At 43.2% G+C, this 10,712-nt stretch overlaps 1 pseudogene; it reads right to left on the reverse strand.

Annotated features, from left to right (window-relative positions):
* Nucleotides 1-6,536: 6,536 nt before the first annotated feature.
* LOC112922075 (creatine kinase B-type pseudogene) lies at nt 6,537-10,429 on the reverse strand (annotated as a pseudogene).
* Between the last annotated feature and the right edge of the window lie 283 nt (nt 10,430-10,712).

Raw genomic sequence — 10,712 nt, forward strand, 5'->3', positions numbered from 1 at the left:
ACTTCTGAGTTGGTAGGGTAGAAGTAAAACTATCACTATTTACAGAAGAGATGATACCATATATAGAAAACACTAAAGACCACCAAAATAATTACTAGAATTGATATATGAGTTCAGTAAGATCACAGGATACAAAATCAACATACAGAAATCCATTGCATTTCTATTCACCAATAATGGAAGCAGCAGAAAGAAAAATTAGGAAAACAATACCAGGGGCACCTGAATTCAAAACATGAATCCAAAAGGATACATACATGCGCCCCTGTGTTTATTGCAGCAATACTTATAAGAGCCAAATTATGGAAGCAGGCCAAGTGTCCACCACTAGATGAATGGATGAAGAAGATGTGATGTGTGTAAAAATACATACATACACACACACACACACACACACACACACACACACACAAATGGAATAGTATTCAGCCATAAAAAAGAATGACATCTTGCCATTTGCAACAACATGGATGGATCTAGAGGGTATAATGCTAAGTAAAATAAACCAGTCAAAAAAAGACAAATACTACATGATATCACTCGTATGTCGAATTTATGTAACAAAACAGACAGCCAAAGGAAAAGGAGAGAGAGACAAACTAGGGAACAGACTCTTAACTATAGAGAACAAACAGAGAAGGTAGGTGAGTGGGGGGGGGGGTTCAACAGGTGAAGGAGATTAAGGAAGGCATGTATCATGATGGGCACTGAGGAATGTATAGAATTGTGGAATCATTATAACTGTACACCTAAAACTATTAGAACATAACATTAACTATATTGATGTTAAAATTAAACACTTAAAACATAAAAACAAAAACTCCAAACCAAAAACGAAAACAACCTATTTCATTCACTCTCCCAAATAATTATAACAAACGTCTTTATATTCATGGGTCCATTTTATAGTCAAGTGGTTGATTTTCTACTCCTTTACCACTAACCACCTTCTAGACCAAGTCAGAAGAAAAGAGATGCATGACTTTCACAGGAGCAAAACTGGTAGCTAACGTGAAAGTAACATCAGAAGCAAGGAAACAAAGGGAAATAACATGCCCATGTATGATCATCTTTGTATTTTGTTTGTTTGTTTGTTTGTTTGGAAAAATCACAGCACTCCTTGAACCCGTGGCTTGCAATCTTTCACCTGTTACATAAAATTCCAGCCATTATTTCTCCAAAACTGCTTCTGCCAAGTTCCTTCTCCTCCACTTTCATTTTTTGACATTTTTACTCTGTCCCACGCATTTATGCTCTTTCTAAATTCGTCCATCCCTTTCCATTTCATTCTTCAGTGTGGACATTTTACTTGGATCTATTAGTTTACCCATTATCCGCTGTATCTAATCTGAATTTAAATACATCCACCGAGTTAATTTTAGTACTGCATTTTTTCATTTTAAAATATCCATTTGATTCTTTTTTTTAAGTTTCTCATTCTTTGTCAACATTCTCCCTACTTTAACTATTTTAATGCACTAATCACAATTATTTTCAAGTCTATATCTGATAACTTAAACAACTACTGCTGTGCAGAGTCTGCTTTCAATATAATTTTTTCTCTTTTTTTTAGTCAAGACTTGTCCTGTTGTATATTTCATTTTTTTGATAGCACACAAGACGTTTTTTTATGCTGCTCTGGCTGTTGTTATTATCCTCCAGAGGGACTTTAACTGCAGTTAATTTTACAGGCAGCTAAAGTCCAGTGAGGATTAAACTGACTTGATCTTTAGTCCTATGAGGATTTGTCTGGTTTTGGCTCATTCTTACTCCTACTGTGTAGCCTCTTGAGGTCCCAACTGAAAGCGTGGGGTGTTTATCAGAGCAACCTCTTCTTGCGAGGCCCTGAACTCTACTTTTGTCCCTCCAGCTCTGTAAGACTACTGAAAGCTCTGGTCAGCTTCTGGATCATTTGGCCATGGCTTCCTGCAGGCAACCTAAAGCAACCTCCAAGTGCTGCGCTCACTTTTCTTGCGGTTTCCCTCTTATTATAGATTTTGGACCTGGAAATTCTTACTGCCTACATAGCTCTCTGCACCTTCAAATGCTACTTTTTTTCTTTTTGTATTTTGTGTAGCTTTTCTCTGAAAGTTGGTCTGAAATATTTTATCTGCCATCACTGAAGATGAAATTCTGCTACTTTCATGTTTTAATTCTATTCCAAATTCTATCTTTTCATTTATCTTTTTAAAGATTTTTATTTACTTATTCATGAGAGACCCAGAGAGAGAGGCAGAGACACAGGCAGAGGGAGAAGCAGGCTCCCTGCAGGGAGCCCAATGTGGGACTCGATCCCAGGACCCCAGGGATCATGACCTGAACCAAAAGCAGATGCTCAACCATTGAGCCACTCAGGTGTCCCTCAAATGCTATCTTTTCAAAACTAATTTTCAGTTACAGTTGTTATACAGAAATGGGACTGGTTTTACCAAACTGATGTTTATAACCAGCAATATCACCAAATTCTGAATAATTCCAATCATTTACTTACAGACTCATTAGAGTTTCTAATAAATCCTAATTAATTACTCATATCTGTGAATTATAGCTTTGTTTCTTCCTCTTTAACGTTTATATATGTTTAATTTTTCCTTGTTGTTTTACCTGTTGGTTGGAAACTCCAAACCAATGTTGAATAAAAGTGGTGGTAGAGGGTACCATTGTCTTTTTTGCAATCCTAAATACAACGTTTACACGCGTTTTCCATCAAGTCTGATGTTTGCTGAAGGTAATTTGTAAATGCCCTTTCTCTGAATAAATAAGTTTTCCATTAGACCTCATAGACTAAGACTGAGTGTGTAAGAATCAAACTTAGCTCAGGGGTTCAGCAAACTCAAGGAACACCAACTCTGTCAACATGGGACTACTTACAGAATTCCAGAACCATGTCTCCCTCCTGATATAGAGGCAGCAAGTGACACAAGTGTCTTAGTTACCCTTTATGGGGAGGCTTGGCATTCCAGATATATTATTCAGCTTCATTTTTGTCTCCAGGGCCCCAAAGCAATAATAGCATATGTGGATTCCTTTCCTCATACACCTCTTCACACCTTCCTCATATTTTATCAGAATCTTCTTTCTTCTTCTTTCCTGCTGATGCAAGAGATCAGCTAATCGCCATCTTTTCTGTATAAGTGAAAAATGTTAAGCTCTTCCCTTTGTCTTCTTTTCAACATGCTAGATAAAATCAACCTTTTTTACTTTGTTCCATGCTGGATATTTATTCATGTCCTCTGAAAGTACCCAAAGTTAACCATAACTGCACATCAGCACCAGCAACCAAACTGGGGAAATCTATATAAAAATCCTAACCAAAAAAAAAAAAAAAAAAAAATCCTAACCATACCAAGTACCAGGGAACGGTGGCTCTGTGATTTCTTGCTCCCCACATGTCACAGGTCTGATTCTTCTTTGCTTTCTAATCACCACCCTCCTTTGCTGGACCTCTGTTCACAGGCAGTTCACTTTGACCTCTGGATACTCTTCTGATGTGTTAGAATGGACATTCTAGGTGACTAGCTTTCACACTTTCTCCCCTCTTGTCACGGTCACTAAACATGGTGGTCCTGGTGGGTTTCAAGAGGTTAGCTCTCCATTTTGTGCAATTCCCCACCCCTGGCAGATGGAACCCGTATGTCCTACACTCACTCTTCTAAACCACTAATGAACATGTTTAATTGTCCCCCCCTCAGGGCCAACTACTTCAGAACTCCTATCAACAGAGCAATATTCCCACATTCACATGGGGCATCCACCATCTGGCTGCACATTGTGGACCTTTTTGAAAATGCCAATACCTGAGCCCAACTCCTAAAGAATCTGATTTAACTGGCCTGGGGTGGGATTGCCCTAGTGATTTGAATGTGTAGCCAGAATTAAGTCCATTGATCAATACCCCTGATACACTGTGTTATATCTTGTATGTTTCAAAACCACAGTAACTCACAAACTTCACTGTGCCCAAAGACCACAGGGGGATCTTTTTAAGATGCAGACTTTCACTCAGTAGGTCTGGGATGGGGCCTGAGAATCTGCATGGCCAACAAGTTCCCAGTTGATGCTGATGCCATGACCCATGTTCTGAATAGCAAGAGAACTGACACTCTTACTCAAACTGAACACCTAGTTTACTGTTGAACAACCTATTCTAAACTACATGAAACGTGAACTTGCTAGATAAAATATCTTCTAAGCCCAAATCTGTCACCTTATTCAAAATATTTTCTGAAAAACACTCAGCCTTTGCCCAGATCCTGTGGTTATCAGAGTTCACACTCTTTCTCTTCATTTTCTGATCCATATGATACCTGACATCATTTTCTGGGTTTGTGAAATGAGTGAGCTTATGAAGCTGGGTTTCCTAAGCATTTTCTTAGCATCATCTGCCAGTGGCCATCCATATCTGTGTCTCCTCATAGATTTTGGCCAAAAAGCCTCCTTCTATGAGGTTTTCTGGGTGTCTCGAAAGGAAAAAGATTCAGACTGGTGCCCTCAACACTCAAACATACACCTTCCCCACACCTGAGTATCAGCATTTCACACACATGCCATGGCGTGGTCAGGCTCCTGCCCTCCCTAAGATCTGGAGGTTTTGGGAAAACGAAAAGTAGCTGTTCTTCCATTTACAAGAAGGCTGGGACCCCAGGTAGAAAGGGATATTATCCAAGACCTTCTGCTGAGCCTTGCCTGTTTTTAATTCCATCATAAACACTCCTCATGTATATGTCTTGTTTCTCCCACCTGTGTTGGAGCCATTCTTGCTCACCAATGCCAAGGATCATCTGGCTTCAGGGATGTGGAATTCGACACCTGCAGCCAGTAAACTTAAGGATATCCCAGCTTTTCTTTCAATGGGGTTATGAGATCCTCACTGGGAGAACCCAAGAGTCTTTAAGGAAGACAGGAATCCCAGCTCAGACACTCAGCAACTGTGTTATCGTGACAAATTATTTGATTACCCAAAACTTCATTTTCTTCATCTGAAAATGGTGCTAATAGTACCTAAACCATCAGGTTCTTGTAAAGATTATATAAGAAAGATTCTTATAAAGATTATATAAGTTCTTGTGCAGAAGAGCTCTATAGTGCCTGATACTTAACAATAGTTAGATCAAGGCTAATAACCCCATCACAAGTCCAGGTGAGTCCTATCTGGGATATTCCAAGCTCTATTTTGATGCCTTACAATTTCTGTTCGATGCCTAAGAGGAGGTGTGTAACCTCTGTTACCAGACTATGTCTCACATTTTTTAACTTGTAAACCATACTGCACATACTCCCATTGGATTTCCCCATCCCTATTCCACCATCCTCTACCCCCACTAACAAATGTAAGAAAGAGAAATTTTCATCAGAAAATAAAATTCCTTTATATTTGATTTATGCTGACCCAAGTCAGGCATTCACTGTGGGCATAAACACCCCAGCAGACATCACTCTGTTTCATGGTTTCATTTTTCTTCCTAAGCCTGAGGAGTTGGCTGTTGTAAGAAACTGAGGACAGAGTAAGAACCAGGGCTTTCCTGAGGGGGAGAAAAAAGAGATTGGGCTTTCCTTCTCTTGAGGGAAAAATGATGAGAGCAGCCAGAGAGCTTGCAATGAAAAGGCAGATTGGATGCACAAAAGACAATAATTCCATGCTTCCAGTCACTTCAGAAGGACTCTGGATGAGTCTGCAGGGGGTAGTGAAATCCACGGCCAAGCCTTGGCCTGCTTTGGTCTGATGTTCTTGGCTAATCAAGCACATCAGTTACCAGGGTAAAAACTCTAAAACTCTCCATCCCAACCGCTGAAAAAGTTCCAAATACACAGAAGCTATACTAAGTAATATTAAGACCTCCAAGATCATCAGTAGCACCCAACATTTATTAACGAGCACTCCATCACATTTGTTGTCACTCATGTTCATACAGAGAGGCAGATGAGAGGAGAGCTATTTCTCAAGTTTTTTATTGCAAAAAAGCACATCCAATTCTTTTTGTAAACATGAACTTTGACAAGATCCTTATAAACACTATATTTAACAAAAAGCTAGCCCATGGTTGGGGTTTTGCCCTACTTTCCTTCAGGTATACTTAGCCACATAAACTTTAAAAGTTGGAAATTGCTATAGAGCACCTGGGTGGCTCAGGTGGTTAAATATCTGACTCTTGGTTTTGGCTCAGGTCATAATCACAGGGCTGTGAGATCAAGCCCCATGTTGGGCTCTGTGCTCAGCCAGGAGTCTGCTTGAGATTCTCTTCCTTTGCCCCTGCCCTGCTCGCTTGTGCTCTCTCTCTCTCTCTCTCTCTCTCTCTCTCAAATAAATAAATAAATCTTTAAAAAAGTTGGAAACTGCTGTCAGAATTCAATTGCTGGTCAAAGAAAATGTCAATTATGCTGAAATAGTACTGAAAACTATCAACGTACATTTAGACTCTGCCCCTGCATATTTTTCTAACCCAAAATTCAGGATTCCTAATTTCATAAGAATATATTTTGATTTGTGAGAAGACAAAAGATTTTATTTATTTATTTACTTAGGTAGCAGGCCGAAACCCTAGTTTATTTCAGCATCAGCAACATCTTAGCCATCACAAAAATAAACTCTACCAAGGGCGACAGAAGTCTCTACAGCAAGGCTAAGGGCTCAGCCGCCAAGTGGCGAACATCAGAGGGGTGCATGGCGGGCACTGCCTGGGCAATAAGTTAGGAAGCAGTGGGGCTGGTGGTGGAGGCTGATGCGGGCTGGGGCCTCACTTCTGGGCAGGCACGAGGTCATCAATGGCCCAGCCCTGCTCCAGCCGCTCCTCCATCTCGATGAGCAGCTTCACACCATCCACCACCACCTGTATCAGCTCCACCTCTGAGAAGCCCAGGCGGTCTGCATTGGAGACCTCAAAGATGCCCCCCACAGCAGCTGTGTCCACACCACCTGTGCCTCATTTCTGAAGCCGCAGCCATTTGAGGACCTTCGGGAACGTCTCATGCTTGCCCAGGTGGGGCAGCTTGATGTGCACACCTTCCCGCAGGCTTGTGCCCAGGTTGGATGGGCAGGTGAGGATGTAGCCCAGGTGAGGGTTCCACATGAATTCCTAATTCTTTGACTTGAAAAGTGTTTCAATCTGGGCGAGGCCATTGCAGAACCAAGGGAACACCTCCTTCATGTTGCCCCCTTTCTGCACGGAGATGACCCGCAGGTGGTCTTCCTCATTGATCCACACCAGGAAGGTCGTACTGTCACTGTGCCAGATGCTGTGGGCGTCCGGCCAGTCGCGGACCATGCCCGAGGCCAGGAGCAGGGGCGACACGGGCACATCGAAGAGGAAATGGTCGTCGATGACCTGCTGCTGCTCCCCCTGGGTCATGCTCTTGAGCACTAGTACCGGCCAGGTGGCCGGCCAGGTCCAGGCTCAACGGAGCCTCCACGGTGAGCTGCTCGCTGGCACGGCGCTCCCCGCGGCTGCAGTGCGGGGCGTGAGGGGAGGCGGAGGCGTGGATGCTGTGACCCGAGCGCACCTGCGAGCTCAGCACACAGTTGGGGGCCAGGTCGTCGCCGTCCTGCAGGTTGTCGGGGTTGAGGTCAGGCTTGTGCTGGTCGCTGGGCTTGTAGCCGCCGTGCAGGTCCTCGAGGATGGGGTCAAAGACCTCCTTGAACACGTCATAGGGCTCCCCACCGTCATGATGTAGGGGTGGCCCAGGTTGTCCACGCAGGTCTGGATGACATCGTCCAGCGGGAAGCCGCTCGGTGCTCAGGGGGCGCAGCTCCGCATAGAGCTCGGGGTCCGCACCCTGGCCATGTGCTTGTTGTGGCCACCGAGGTCAGGAAGCTCATCCCCGGCCGGGAAACAGAGCCTCAACGTGTGTGCTGTCGGAGAAGGGCGTGGCGGCAGGTGGCAGCAGGTGGCTGGGCGGGGAAGGGGCACTGGGTCCGTCGGCAGCTCCGGGCACGCTGCAGGCGAACTGACGCAAGATTTTAAAATAAAATCATATTTAGTTACCTATTTAATGGGGGATTGATCTCCACCCCCTAAAAAAACTTACATGAAATCGTCACTGGCCCAGGCCTAGAAAATAAGTGACACTCTAAATATGCTACTCCCCAGGAAACCATTACTGCCCTGGGGCTTCAGAGAGCAGTTCCTCTGTAAGTACACTGTCGCACTTAGGGTGGACAAGAACCCCAAGTCTTTCTTGCACCTCAAAATCACCATCAGGCTGAGCAAATCTACGGGAGGTGGGGAAAAGCCATAATTGCAAATTTAGCTGCCTATGCCTTCAAGTGTGTTTAGCTAAGACATCAGACACATACATACCTGAGAAACAATGACAAAACAGTATGAATTCGTTCCGCCTTGATGGAGATTGTCAACCCTATATTCCTAGTTTCTAGAACATTCTTGGATACACAGAAGGTACTCAATAATCCCACAATTGCTGAATGAATGAATGAATGAATGACTTAATGCTTTTTGACAAATAAACTGTTTTTATTTTTTTGCTGTTCCATTTTTTTCCCCATGGTTAAGAGAGATTTATAGCCCTCTGGGCCTAAAAATACATAATCTAGGTATTCACACCTAAAGCATAGAGAGAATGGGAAAAGGAATTGGGATTCCAGCATAAGAACAGATAATGACGTAGGAAGTTGAGGCAAACTAGAGACCTCATAGAAGAGAGTGAGAGATTGGACAACTCAGATCCACTGATGTTAAACTAGGGCACAAGATGGAACCACAGTCGACTTACATGGGGCCCTGTACAGTAAGCAGAACAGAACATATACCCGAAGCCAGTTGAGTCCACAACTTAATAAAAGGCCCAACCAAGACTTCAGCCCATATCTTTGAACCCTCTGGCCCTATTTAATTAAAAAGGCCAAAGACATCGAGGTGGAGGCACCAAGGTAACCTCAAAAACTCAGCCTGCATTTTGTATCTTTCCTATTTAAAAAAAGAGTGCAGAAAATTTTTCTAACTTTTAAGTTTTCACACTATATATTTTTTATTTTTAAAGATTATTTATTTATTTATTTATTTATTTATTTATTTATTTATTTATCAGAAAGGGAGAGAGGGAGAACACAAGCAGGAGGAGCAGCAGAGGGACAGAGAGAGAAGTAAATTCCCTGCTCAGCAAAGAGCCTGATGCAGGGCTGCATTCCAGGACCCTGGGATCATGACCTGAGCCAAAGGCAGACATTTAACTAACAAGCCACCCAGGTGCCCCAAGGTTATATAGTTTTTAAATCAATTGTGCCTACAATTCATATGCTGGGTTCATGTAAGTCTCCTTAGGTTCATATTAGTATCTGTGAACATACACCGTCTGCTTAGAGGGTGAGAGATAGTTCATGGCATCCTAAATATAAAGAGGAACCCTCAGAGATTTCAAAGCCTGCTACTGAAATTTGCCAAAGACAGAAATCTACAGCCAGACAAATTCTGACAGGGGCTAGCATGGGTGCTGGGATCGTGAGACCTGCCATCATTGTGCTTAATGCACCCTTATGCCAGTGATAGATGCAGCACTACAGGGGGAATATCCTCCTTAAGGGGAGGAGCAGGTTACAGACTTTACCTCCACTTGTCCAGAGAATTCTGCAGCCACCTGGTCACCAAGCAAGGGCCCCTCAGCTACTAAATGTTCAGCAGATCAGGTTAAAAGAGTCAACAGAGTTCTGAGGCAAGTTAAAAGATGTTCTGGACCAGCTCCTGGTTGATTAGAGGAAAATGAAAACTCCCAGAGTCCTAGAGCCAGAAGGAGAGAAAGCCCCAGAGGGAGTCCCCAACCCAAGAAACTCAGATAAGAAAACCAGTATCAGACAGGTGAAAATCCATTCTCTAGTTTCGGGAAATTTTAAAACCGTCAATTTCAAGTTTTCCCATTTAAGAAGTCATTTAGGTTATATTATCCTATCGTCTAACCTTATGGGTCCCCTGAAGTTTTCAGTAACACACATATTCTCAGGATAAATAAATACAATTTCAGCAAATTACTGCTTGCAAAAAAATGTTATCCACTGGTAGACAAATGGATCACAGATCTCTAAAAGGCAGGAACCTGAGTACCTCCTGTGCACACTGCAGACCGTGCAAAAATGACGGTGGGAGTGAAGCTGAGAAGCATTCAAACAGCCCCACAGGCATCTGTTTATTGTAACGGGACTAAAATGCAAACATCCCCTGGAAAATTGCTGCCCCTGCTCCCTTTTTCCATAACCTTCAGTCAATAATGGAAACGTCTGATATCATATTAGTACATTACAACCCACTCTTGAAATTCTGCATTTCTGAGAGATTGTAGAAAAAATGGTCACCATATGGTGCTGGCCTATGTGCTCACTGGTGGCATATTCTGGCAAAATCACAGGGGAAGCACGACATCTTCGGGATTCCAAAGCTGATGCCCAACCTTTGGATGGCCCCTCCCCCACATCTGAGTTCTCCATCTCAAAATCTAGAGAGTTCTAAGAGCCATGCCTCAGGAACCATGCAGAACTAGGTCCATCCACACCCAGACTTCAAACTTTCATGAACCAGACTGCCCACTGAAGAAAGAGTGGAATGTGTGGCAGCTCGGACAGCAGGAAGTTTGCCCAACAGAATGGGGCTACTGGGACCAGTACAGGTAGCTCGACAAAATGGGGCTACTGGGACCAGTACCCTGCTGTCACACAACTCCACCGGGAGGCATTTACACCGATGACATGAATGCTGCCCCTAGAGTTATGC

Source organism: Vulpes vulpes, chromosome 1 (assembly GCF_048418805.1).
Source record: "Vulpes vulpes isolate BD-2025 chromosome 1, VulVul3, whole genome shotgun sequence".
NCBI classification, from domain to species: Eukaryota; Metazoa; Chordata; class Mammalia; order Carnivora; family Canidae; genus Vulpes; species Vulpes vulpes.